Below are 12,354 nucleotides of genomic sequence, written 5' to 3'. Positions count from 1 at the left end.
TGTTCTTGGGACATTTCAAATTAGAATGTTCCCAGGGAGGGCAATCTGGGACATGAAAGGTCTAGAAACTGTCACGTGAGAAATTACTGAAAAACCTGAGGAAAGTTCACCCTTGAGAAAGGGGGTCATAATAGCTGTCCTCAAATATTTGAAGGATAAAAGGGAAGGGAATAAGGATTTATATAGCACCTGCTCTGTGCCAGGCACTGTTCTAAGAGCCGACCATATCTGATCTTCACAACAAACCTGTGAAGGAGGTGCTTTGATTATCCTCACTTTACAGTTAAGGAAACTGAGGCAAAGTTCAATTGACTACCCTAGGGTCACACAGTTAATAAGCATTTGAGGCTGAATTTGAACTCAGGTCTCCAATGAAAGGGATCAGGCTTCCTTTTCTCATACTCTTCAGCTCAAAAACCTCCAGCCAAGAACTTGGGGACAAATTTATTTATAGTAGAAATTACAAGAGTTTCCCAAAAAATGGGAAGGATGTGTTTTTTTTTTTAAGCTACCCAATGTACAAAATTAGGTATGGGGCCAGTAATCTACATACAATCCTACACACAAAAGAAATGCTAAACACGAGACCCATGATACACATTAACAAAACAATTTAAAATAACACAGACCCATGATACACATTAACAAAACAATTTAAAATAACACAGAACCATGATACACATTAACAAAACAATTTAAAATAACACTTAGTAAATTAACTTGTATCTACTGTTACAGTGTGTTAGGAGGTTGAGATTTAAATCTCATCAGAATATAACGTAGTTGTCAGGACAGCTAATTAGGTATTCTGTATATCACCTTAACACTGTACTATTCAAACTACTGGAATGACTGGGTCAGTGGCCAGACTTGGATCATTCATCTCACGGATGGCCATCCTCTCTAAGAGCACTGGAATCTGTCTCCTGCTGTCATTCAGCTCCAGCTAGATGGGAATCAGTACTAATTACTCTTGGACTCATCCATATCAGAATAGATATTCATTCATCTAAGATTAATCACAAAAGAACACAAAAAGCAGAAAAGACAGACAAGGTTCTAGAAGGTGTAAATTAATCTAATCCAATTTTCCTGCGCTAGCTGCCACCAGGGTGAGGTTGCTGATGCTGGGGTAGAGAGGACCAACCCTTCTCTATCCTTCATTAAAATGCATGATGCCACCTTGAGTATTGAATGAAAGCAAGAGAGCACTGGCTAAGAGCTATATCTTTGAACTGATTCACTCACCACCATCCCCACACCCCTCATCTGTCAAGGGCAAGGAACGACTAAGGGACTACTTGGGATTTGCCACATCATATTAAAATGCTAAGTACTTTTAGCAGTGGGTCACTATATTGTCAAAAGCAGATCCCAAATCTCCCATGTGATCAGTCAGAGCCAGAAAAGTTCTCTAAGCATGCTCTATGAGAGATGGGATATTTTTCATAAGAAAGGACTTTTAAAAACAAACAAAACCAGAGCTGACCCTAAATGTAATGTGCTATATTGTAAAGTAAAGAGTTTTCCATCTCTGAAATTATTCAAGCATTTGTTGGATAACCAGCAACTCTAAAGAAGAGATTCCAAATAGTGTTAGGTTGGACTAGACATTATCTGAATTCCCACCTAAATCAGAAATTTTATGAAATTATAAATCTAAATGCTCTATATTTTAAGACCTATATTTTATAAGAGCTTGCAAACACTAATTGTTCAATAAATGTTAATTGATGAAAATGAAATAGAAATTCAAATATGCCTTCCCCCAAGAATGTCCAAGAAAATAGTTCCTACATATAACAAAATATTGAAAATAGCACTCTTTGTGGAAGCAAGAAAGAAAAAAAAAAGGAGAGAGGGACAAAATGCCCATCAATTAGGAAATGGCTGAATAAATTGTGGTGTATGAATGTAATGAGATGTTATTGGCCAAAAGGAATACAAGCAATTCAAACATTCATGGGAAGATTGATATGACTTAATAAGGAGTAAACAAAATAAAACCAAGAGAACAAAATGCACAATAGCTACAGTAAAGTAAACAAAAGAATTATTTTAGAAAATTAAATAATTATGAAATATATTGAACAATCTGGAAAATTTATAGGGAAATACACCTTCCTATTCTTAATAAAGAGTAGAGGGACTCTGAATGTGATATGTAGTATATATTCCCAGATGTGCTTCTTGCTTACAGTAATTCTGAGGCTTTTTAATTTTTTTACATGTGGACTTTTTTTTTAAGTGCAGAGACTTTTTGATACTTTTTAAAAATTCTTTTTCTTCTCATTTTGCTTTACCTATTGTTTTAATTAGAGTTAAGGGTTATTTAAGGTGAAATTAACCCAATTAAAAAAAGGTGAGGGGGCCACAATAAAACTTTTTTAACAGAGGAAAGCAAGATGGTAACAGATAACTAAACAGAGATACTGTATATTCTTTAGGACACAGTAAGGAGTTGCACAACAAACTAATCAGCCTTAAGGTCTGAAAAAGAATGGAGATTAGCCAGTAGAGTGGTGAAGTTTGACTAGAAAAGGGGTGCCATGCTGAGTGTTTTACCCTTTTCATCAGTGTCTTTTATAAGTATATAGCTTAAAATGCAATGCCAAGGGAGGGTCACAAAATCATGAATTTAGAACTGGAAAGGAACTTAGAGTAGTACATCTTCTTCATTTTACAGATGAGGAAACTAAGGAAATTTTGTCTTTGTATCTGTTTCTCTGCCTCTCTCTGTGTCTCTCTGTCCTTCTGTCTCTGTATCTCTCTCTCTCCCTCCTCTCCCCACTTTTTCCCTATCTCTTTTCTCTCTCCCCACATCTCTGTCTCTCTGTGTCTGTTTCTCTCTCTGCCTCTCTCTCTTTCTCTCTCATTACCCACACCCAGACCATGGAATGTAAGGAATACAATCATATTCATGCATTCAACTCAAGAATTTATGAAGCAGTTGTCAGACAAGTACCATGTGCCCCAACACTATTGGAGGGCAAGAATCAAGACATTGAAGGTCATTATGTACACAGGACACTAAAAGTTTTGTAGCTGTTGCAAGTGTTAACTAGTTTCCCTGCCCCTCTAAGCTAGCATAAAAGGATCATGTGTTTCTGTATGCTGGTAGCAAGGGGCATCCTTTTCAGCATAGATACAGCCTAACAAAGTGCTGAGCAACATCTTCAAACTTGGCAAAAGCAAACTTGGCAAAAATCTTGATTAACACAGAGCCTCCACACTGGAGATATTCCAGGAGATGCATGAGGAAGATGGGCAGTCAGAAGCTAGCTTCCTGTTTTCTGAACCCTATCTACCACCCCTGAATCTGCATATCACACTGACATCTCACTAGAGGTACAGAAATAAATATAGCTGAATTTATTATCAAGGATGTCTTCAAATCTGTCTTATCACAATGAAGTACATGGAGCTAATAGAACGGTTTGGTCAAGGCAAGGGCAAAAGCTTCATTCCATGACACTTTTAGGATTTAGCAGCTGTCTATTCTTCCACTAATGACATTAACTAGCATTTAAATTAATTTTACTGTTTAATTTGATTTTAAAAGCCTGTGCCCATATGATCTGTGAACCAGCCTACAACCACACTGACTTCAAACATGTAGTTTCAGTTTCAATTTCAGTCAAGCCAAGGCATAAAGTATTTACTGAAAACCTACTGTGTGCCAGCCACTGTATTGGGAGGAGGGGGAAAACAAGAAAGTGGAAAGAGTAAGAAGATGCCATGGTTCCCACTCTCAAAAAGCCAAAGTCTGTCATAAGGGAGAGGAGACGAGACTTACACATGGAAAACAATTAGAGAATTATTTTTTTAAGTAGGAAAGAGAATTAAGTACTTTATTCTGAGATAAGACAATGAGGACAACAGTAGTTCAGTCTCTAAATGAAAAAGTGCTTGGGCTGATTGTACTCAAGGTAGCCTTCAAATATTAGTTGGGATTTAGTTGGATTTTGCAGGTTAGATAGGATTTACAGCAACAAAGAGGACTGAAAGGCATTCTAGACAAGGGGAAGAGGAGGAGGAAAGGAACAGGAATAGGAATGAGCACAGCTAGAATGGTGGAGAGAAATTGTTGCACAACTGGAAAAGAATCAGAGAAATTTCTGGTATGGAAACTCACTCCATTGATAGAAATAACCAATTCTGCAATTTATAGTGTAAGGGGAATGTTTGTTGCCTATGTAGATTGTAGATATCCACATGAAATCTTTGAAATCTTGCCCACCCTTCTTCAAGGGAGACTGATTCCTGCATTGGAAGAATCCCTTTGGAGAGGAATCAAAGAAGGGAGCACAAGGCTGACTTCAATCCAAAGGGTTGATTCCTTCCCACCAAATGCTGACTATATTAAAAAACCATCACAAATAATGAATAATAGATAAATCCATTTTTCCAAGCAGAGAACAAACAGAAATAGGGGAAGTTATACAGATTAGAATATTCCAGACAAATATAAAATGTGCATGAGCTCTTCTACTAGGACTGAGATAGCTCAGTTCCATCAAGTCTCCTATCTCACTGAGAGAGAAATTCCTTGAAGTCCTTAGGAAGGCAAACTGGAAATCAAGGATATATTGGGGAGCCAGATTTCTGCTATATGTCACCTCCCAAAGTCCATTCTCTTTCTCTCTGGATTTCTTTATATATATATATATATATATATATATATATATATATATATATATATATATATATATATATATATATATATATATATATATATATATATATATATATATTTTAGTTTTCAACATTCATTTCCACAAAATTTTGAGTTCCAAATTTTCTCCCCATCTCTCCCCTCCCCCAACCCCAAAATGCCAAGCATTCTGATAACCCCTTCCACCAATCTGCCCTCTCTTCTAACATCCTTCCCTTCCCTTATCCCCATCTTCTCTCTTTTCTTATAGGGCAAGATAAATTTCTATACCCCCTTACCTGTATTTCTTATTTACCAGTTATATGCAAAAACAATTCTCAACATTTGTTCCTAAAACTTTGAGTTCCAACTTCTCTCCCTTTCTCCCTCCCCCCTTTATCCCCACTGAGAAGGCAACCAATTCAATATAGGCTATATATGTGCAGTTTTGCAAATGACTTCCATAATAGTCATGTTGTGTAAGACTATATTTCCCTCTGTCCTATCCTGCCCCCCATTTCTTCTATTCTCTCTTTTGACCTTGTCCCTCCCTAAGAGTGTTGACTTCTAATTGCTCCCTCTTCCCATTTGCCCTCCCTTCCATCATTCCCCTCACCCTGCTTATCCCCTTCTCCCCTACTTCCCTGGAGTGTAAGGTAGATTTTCATACCAAATCAAGTGTGCATGTTATTCCTTCCTTGAGCCAAATGTGAAGAGGGTAAGTTTCACTTTTTCCCTCTCACCTCCCGTCTTTTCCCCCTCCATTGGAAAAGTTTTTTCTTACCTCTTCTAAGAGAAATAATTTGCCCCATCCCATTTCTCCCTTTCTTCTCTCAAAATATTCCTCTCTCACCCCTTGATTTTATTTTTTTTAGATATCATCCCTTCCTATTCAACTCACCCTGTGCTCTCTGTCTATATATATAAATGTATGTGTGTGTATAATCCTTCTAACTACCCAAATACTGAGAAAAGTTTCAAGAGTTACAAATATTATCTTTTGATGTATGAATGTAAACAGTTCAACTCTAGTAAGTCCCTTATGATTTCTCTTTCCTGTTTATCTTTTCATGCTTCTCTTGATTCTTATGTTTGAAAGTCAAATAAATTTTCTTTTCAGCTCTGGTCTTTTCATCAAGAATGCTTGAAAATTCTCTACTTCACTGAATGATCATCTTTTCCCCTTAAGTATTATACTCAGTTTTGCAGGGTAGGTGATTCTTAGTTTTAGTCCTAGTTCCTTTGACTTCTGGAATATCCTATTCCAAGCCCTTCAGTCCCTTACTGTAGAAGATGCTAGATCTTGTGCTATCCTGATTGTATTTCCACAATACTGGAATTGTTTCTTTCTAGCTGCTTGAAATATTTTCTCCTTGACCTGGGAACTCTGGAATTTGGCCACAATGTTCCTAGGAGTTTCTCTTTTTGGCTCTCTTTCAGGAGATGATCAGTGGATTCTTTCAATATTTATTTTGTCCTCTGGTTCTAGAATATCAGTGCAGTTTTCCTTGATAATTTCTTGGAAGATGATGTCTAGGCTCTTTTTTTGATCATGACTTTCAGATAGTCCCATAATTTTTAAATTGCCTCTCTTGGATTTATTTTCCAGGTCAGTTGTTTTTCCAGTGAGATATTTCACATTATCTTCTATTTTTTCATTCTTTTGATTTTGTAATTTCTTGGTTTCTCATAAAGTCATTAGCTTCCATCTGCTCCATTCTAATTTTTAAAGAACTATTTTCTTCAGTGAGCTTTTGAATCTCCTTTTCCATTTGGTTATTCTGCTTTTTAAAGCATTCTTCTCCTCATTGGCTTTTTGGACCTCTTTTGCCAGTTGAGTTAGCCTATTTTTAAAGGTGTTATTTTCTTCAGCATTTTTTGGGGTCTCCTTTAGCAAGTTGTTGACTCACTTTTCATGATTTTCTGGCATTGCTCTCATTTCTCTTCCCAATTTTTCCTCCACCTCTCTTACTTGATTTTCAAAATTCTTTTTGAGTTCTTCCATGGCCTGAGACCATTGCATATTTATTCTGGAGGTTTTGGAAGCTTTGACTTCCTCTGACAGTATGGGTGTGCATTGTTCTTCCTCATCCAAAAGGATGGGAGAAAATACCTGTTCACCAAGAAAGTAACCTTCTATAGTCTTATTTTTTTTCCCTTTTTTGGGGCATTTTCCCAACCAGTTACTTGACTTTTGAGTCCTTTGTCAAGAGTAGGGAATACTCTGGGGAACCTGTAAGTTCCCAGTTCCTCCAAGATAGCACAATCAAGGGAGAGGAGTTACTCCTCTCTTGGCCTGCACACTGGTCTGGGAGCAACCAAAAACTTTTCTGCCTAGAATCTGCAAATAGTAGAATTCCCTCTCCACAACTACCTCCAGCTCTGCCAGGTCAGTGCTCCTCCCCACTCCTGGGCCAGGTTCGCTGAGATTCATATCAGCTGCTCAATTCCCCCAAGGGTTTTAGGCTGAGCACTCCACAAATGGACCTGCCACTGCTGCCACCACTGCTGCCTCCACCACTGCTGTGTGGGGCCATGGCTAGGGGAGGACCCTGCTCCCTTGTCACCGAGGTGAAAAAGCTTTCTCACTGACCTTTGAAGCTACCTTTGGTGTTTGTGGATTGAGGGATCTGAGAATGGCTGCTAATACTGGGGTTTATGCCCCCAGGGCCTGTTCTGGTCCTGTTTCTCCCAGTGCCCCACGGTCAAGTCTGGCCTGTGCTCCATTCCATGACCTGTTTGATAGACCTTTCCTGTCAGCCTTCCAGGCTACCTTGGGCTGGAAATCTCTTTCACTCTGTCATTCTGCACTTCTCCTGCTCCATAATTTGTTGAGTCATTTTTTACAGGTATTTTATGGACTGTGGGGGAAGAGTTAGAGTATGTGCATCTTTCTACTCTGCCATCTTGGCTCCACCCCCCCCCTCTGAATTTCTACCTGTGTTAATGATAGTTAAAGATCTTCCCTGTCCATTAATAGCTTCAGGTGGAGCTCATTAAGGGAAGCTTGATTAGGGAAGACTTATTTTGTAGGAAGACTTGTTTTGTAGGAATGCCCATACCTTTTGTTAATTTCTAATGAGGCACTGGGTCATGAGGGTCTTGATACCCTCTGACTCTGAAAAGTGTATATATACTCTGAGGTGAAGTAATGCTTTGGGGTTTACTCTTTGGAAAGAGGTCTGTGTGCCAGATGAGAATCTGGGTAGCCATTAAGGAACCCCTTGGCTTTGAAAACCCAGATGTTGGTGCTTCTCTCTCTGGTAACTATGTATGTATGAAATGGATCTGTCTGTTGATCTGTGATATATGTATGGCTTATGGTCAGACAGTTAGAGAAGCCCTATCTATTGGTCTTTATTTCTCTGCTTGTATTTTCTCTTTTGGTATATGTGATTAAAGAAGATTGCTGGCCTCTCAAACGTTGCTTTCATTTTAGAAAAGCAGATCTAAAAACCTGTGATAGCAGGCCATCCTGGGTATGTCAGGGGGCTTGTTACTGCACTCCTAAAGAGGGCCTGGAACTTTTCCTAAACTCTCATGTCAACTCTGCCCCTCATGAAGGCACATAGAATTGAGTCCTCCTCCTCTCCATCAATGAGGAGAATCTTATGCAAATAATCCAGGCTTGAACAGCAGTTTGCAATAATCTTAGACATTTGCCTGGGGTACTGAGATGTTATGACTTATAATTCCTATGAGTCCTCTTGCCTTCAAGAGTTGATTTCTATCCACAGCACAATACCACCTTCCTTTAAAAAAAAGTTTAATTCAATTTTACTTTCAGATCCAAATTCTCTTCTCTCTCTCTCTTCCTCACTTATTGCAATGGCATGAAAAATAAAACCCATTACAAATATGTGTATACATGCAAAACAACTTTCTGCATTGATCATGTTCAAAAAGAAATATAAGAAAACATGCTTCAGTCTATATTCTGAGTGTAATGAATTCTGCCTCTGGAGGTGGATAGCATGCTTCATCAGGAGTTCCTTGCAATTGTGGTTGATTGTTGTGTTGAGGGGAGTTACCAAGTCTTTTAAAAATCTATTATCATCTTTACAATATTGCCATCATTATGAAGTACTCAGTTCATTCTGCATCAGTTCATTTAAGTTTTCTGAGGTTTTGATGAAACCATCTTTCATCATTTCTTATAGATATTCTTAAAGTATTCCATCACATTTATATGTCATACTTGTTTAGCCAAGTATAATGTCTTTCAAGAACAACATATATGGATAAATAAATAGGGAAATGGGGAAAAAGAGGCAAAAAGCTTACTTGGCTTCCACAGGCTTCCACTTTTATATAGCAAGTTTATAAAATCCTTTATATACATTCTCTCAAGTGAACTTCATAAACATCCCTGTGAAGTAGGTAATTCAGGTACTCCTATTTTTATAGATAGATGAGGAGACTGAGACTTATGGAAGTTAAGTGAATTGCTCATGTTCACACAGCTAATAAAGGTAAGATGTAGGATTTAAACTACACTTTCATAATTCCAGGTCCAACATACTAGCCACTACCAGATACAACCTCTCTTCCTCAGGGCATCTATAATTCTCCTAAAGAGCATAGGAGTGCCTCTTCCCCTAATATAAGCAAAGCTCAAGGAAAAATCTAATAAATAAGTTTACTTATGTAAGGTAAAATCCTAAGGGGATATAATTACCATGATTTTAGGACCCAACTTATTCATGTGATGAGCTCCAGATCATGTTTTGTAATATATGAAATATGGGATTGAATGAAATAATATTTTAAATAGCCAATACTTAAATTGAATTTCAACCAGATAAAGTGGAAACTATTGTATCCATAATTATAGTACGTTAGGAACACTGGCCAAAATTTACTTTGGGTGAGAAAGATAAGTAGTAACATTCTTCAATTAAAAAGGAGGCAGAGGAATGCTGGCAAGATGGCTGAATGAGAGTTTAGTTTCACCCTATCACCTTAAAATTGCTAGAAATGCACAAAATGAACTACAGTTAAAAGAAGGGAATGAAAAGAAATCTAAGAGGAAGTTCCCAAAGGAAAAAAAATACAGCAGAGAAATTGAGTAAAATAAGCAACCAGAGAAAAGCTCCTAATACAACAAATACTATGGGGTAAGTTTGTCGTTACGTTCGTGCTTCGTTGCCAAAGAAGACCATGCCATCAGAGAAATGATGACATGCCTTGTACTAGATATTGTTTAGATTTTCCTTTGTTTCCAGTTTTTCTTCTTTTATCCTCTTTTTATTTATTTCTAGCATTCTTTTTTTTAAAATTGAGTTTGAAATTCTTTCTCTCCCTCTAACCCCTCCCTCACCCATCGAGAAGAAAAGCAATGATATCCATTATACATGTGAAGTCGTGCACAACATATTTCCACATTTTATTATCTTTCTGATAAAGACAGATGTCATCAGAAGGATGTAAAGATGGACAAAAAGTCGGGTGTTATGTGGTGAGAGTCGGAGTAGCCTATAGATCGTCCGGGCACTCCATTCATAGCCTGCAGAGCCAAGAGAACAGTCAAACAAGATGGGCAAGAACAAATCTGATTGTGATCTGCACTCATGGATGAGATCAAAGATTCAATTCAATATTTATTGTGGAAACTCTGTGCAACACACTGTGCTAGGTATTAAAAATACAAAAATTAAAAAGTAGACCTTCTTTCAAGTAGTTTACACTATACTGGGGGGAGTACAATTTGGGTACAAGTAAATTCAAGTAATACAACATAATTTCAAGAGGATGAGAGTCCTAATAACTGGGGATATCCAAGAAAGGTTCCACATAAGCAAAGAAGTGTATTCTTTTCTTTTTCCAATATATTTTATTTATTTCATTAAATACTAACCAAATTTAAAAATTTTTGACTTCCAAATTCCCTCCCTTCCTCCCCCTTCCTTGAGAAAGGCAAACAATTTGATACTGATTATAGCATGAACTCAAACAAAACATATTTCTATATTTATCATGTTGCAAAAGAAAACAGACAAAAAAGAAAAAATAAAAAGTCTGCTTCAAACTACACTGAGTTCATCGGTTCTAAAGGAGCACATTTTTGACACAGGGAACCACTTGTGTGAAGGCACAAAGGTAGAAGATAAAATGTCATAGATAGGAAACATCTGGCAGATCCTGATTTGTACAGTCTGTTAGAAACATATAAAACTAAGACTGGAAAGATGGAGAGGAGTCAGATTGTAGAGGGCTTTGAATGTCAGGCTGAGGAATCTGTACCTTATCTTAGAATGCAACAGGAAACCTCTGAAGACTGAAAATGTGGGTGAGAGGGTGGTGTAACGTTAGTAAGATTTATGTTAATAGGAGTTAAAGATCTTCCCTGTCTAGAATAGGCCTCAGCAGAGCCCATTAAGGGAAGCTTGCTTAGGGTAGGCTGGCTTGCTTGAAGGCTTTCATACGTTTTGGTAATTAGGCACTGAATCAAGTGGGTTCTATATAGATTCTGGGATTAGGATTTTGCTTTTGGGGCTCACTCACTGGAAGTGTTCGTGTGATTTGGCCACATGAGTCTCTGGGTAGTCATTAAGGAGCACCTCCCCGCTTTGAAAACCCAGATGTCGGTGCTTCTCTCTCCCTGGTAACTCCATGCGTACGGTCAGACAGTTGGCTCTGTCTGTTGATCTGTGATGTATGTATTGCTTAAGGTCAGACAGAAGCCCTGTCTGGTGGTCTTTATGCCATTTTCTCTGTTTGTAATTCCTGCTTGTATTTTCTCTGAAGTTCAGGGTGCTGACTTTTTCCCCCTGAACTAAGTGAATGATGTATGTGTTTGACTAAAGTAAGATGGTTGACCCCTTTAAAGTTGCTTTCCTTTAAGAAAAGCAGATCCCAGAACCTGCACTAGCAGGTTACCCTAGGTATGCTAGGGTGCTTACTTTTACAGATGGGGGAAAAAGAAGAATGACAGTGGTGATATAATGGGATCTGACCTGACGGTAGGTTGCAGGGAAGAAACTAGTGGAAAAGAAGAGTTTGATGAGAAGTGGAGGGAGGCGATCAAAAGTATAAATGGAAGGATGAACCTTGGCAAGGAGGACCTCCTCTTTGCAAAAACCTAGAGCAAAAGAGAAAGTTTTGATATGCGGAGTGGAAGAGAACTTGGTACTCATGACAGATGGTCTATAATCAGCTCTTTAAGTATATTTAAGTATGTTTAAAACTATTCCTTTCTAGTAGTTCCACTTTCTCAATAAACACCTAATTATCATTGACAAGCCAGAACAGAGTGGTTCCTCCAGCCCTTTCACCTTCTGAACAGTGACAGTCACATTTTTTGCACATTCATAGTTTCTAATTAGCTATTGGAATAAGCAAGTGCATTGAGTGCTAGACCTAGAGTCAGGAAATCTTGAGTTCCAATCCTGCCTAGGGCACTTACTAGCTATATGATCAGGGGCAAGTCACTTACCCTCTGTTTAACTTAATTTCCTCACCTATAAAATGAGGATAAAAATAACACCTACCTCCCACAGTTGTTGTGAGGATAAAAATGAGATATTTGTTTGCTCTACAAATCTTAAAGCATTACATAAGTGCTATTATTAGAGACACTCATTAATAATCTGTGAGATCTACAAAACTCTTGCTACTTCTGCCCCTTTTCTCTCTCTGGTGGTCAGTTACTGACTGCTTGCAATTCGTTTTCTCTGGGGTCAAGGGATCTCAGATTTGGT

The sequence above is a fragment of the Notamacropus eugenii genome, chromosome 4 (assembly GCF_028372415.1).
Source record: "Notamacropus eugenii isolate mMacEug1 chromosome 4, mMacEug1.pri_v2, whole genome shotgun sequence".
NCBI lineage: Eukaryota > Metazoa > Chordata > Mammalia > Diprotodontia > Macropodidae > Notamacropus > Notamacropus eugenii.
The sequence above is the reverse complement of the archived record's forward strand: the minus strand, read 5'-3'. Positions refer to the sequence as shown.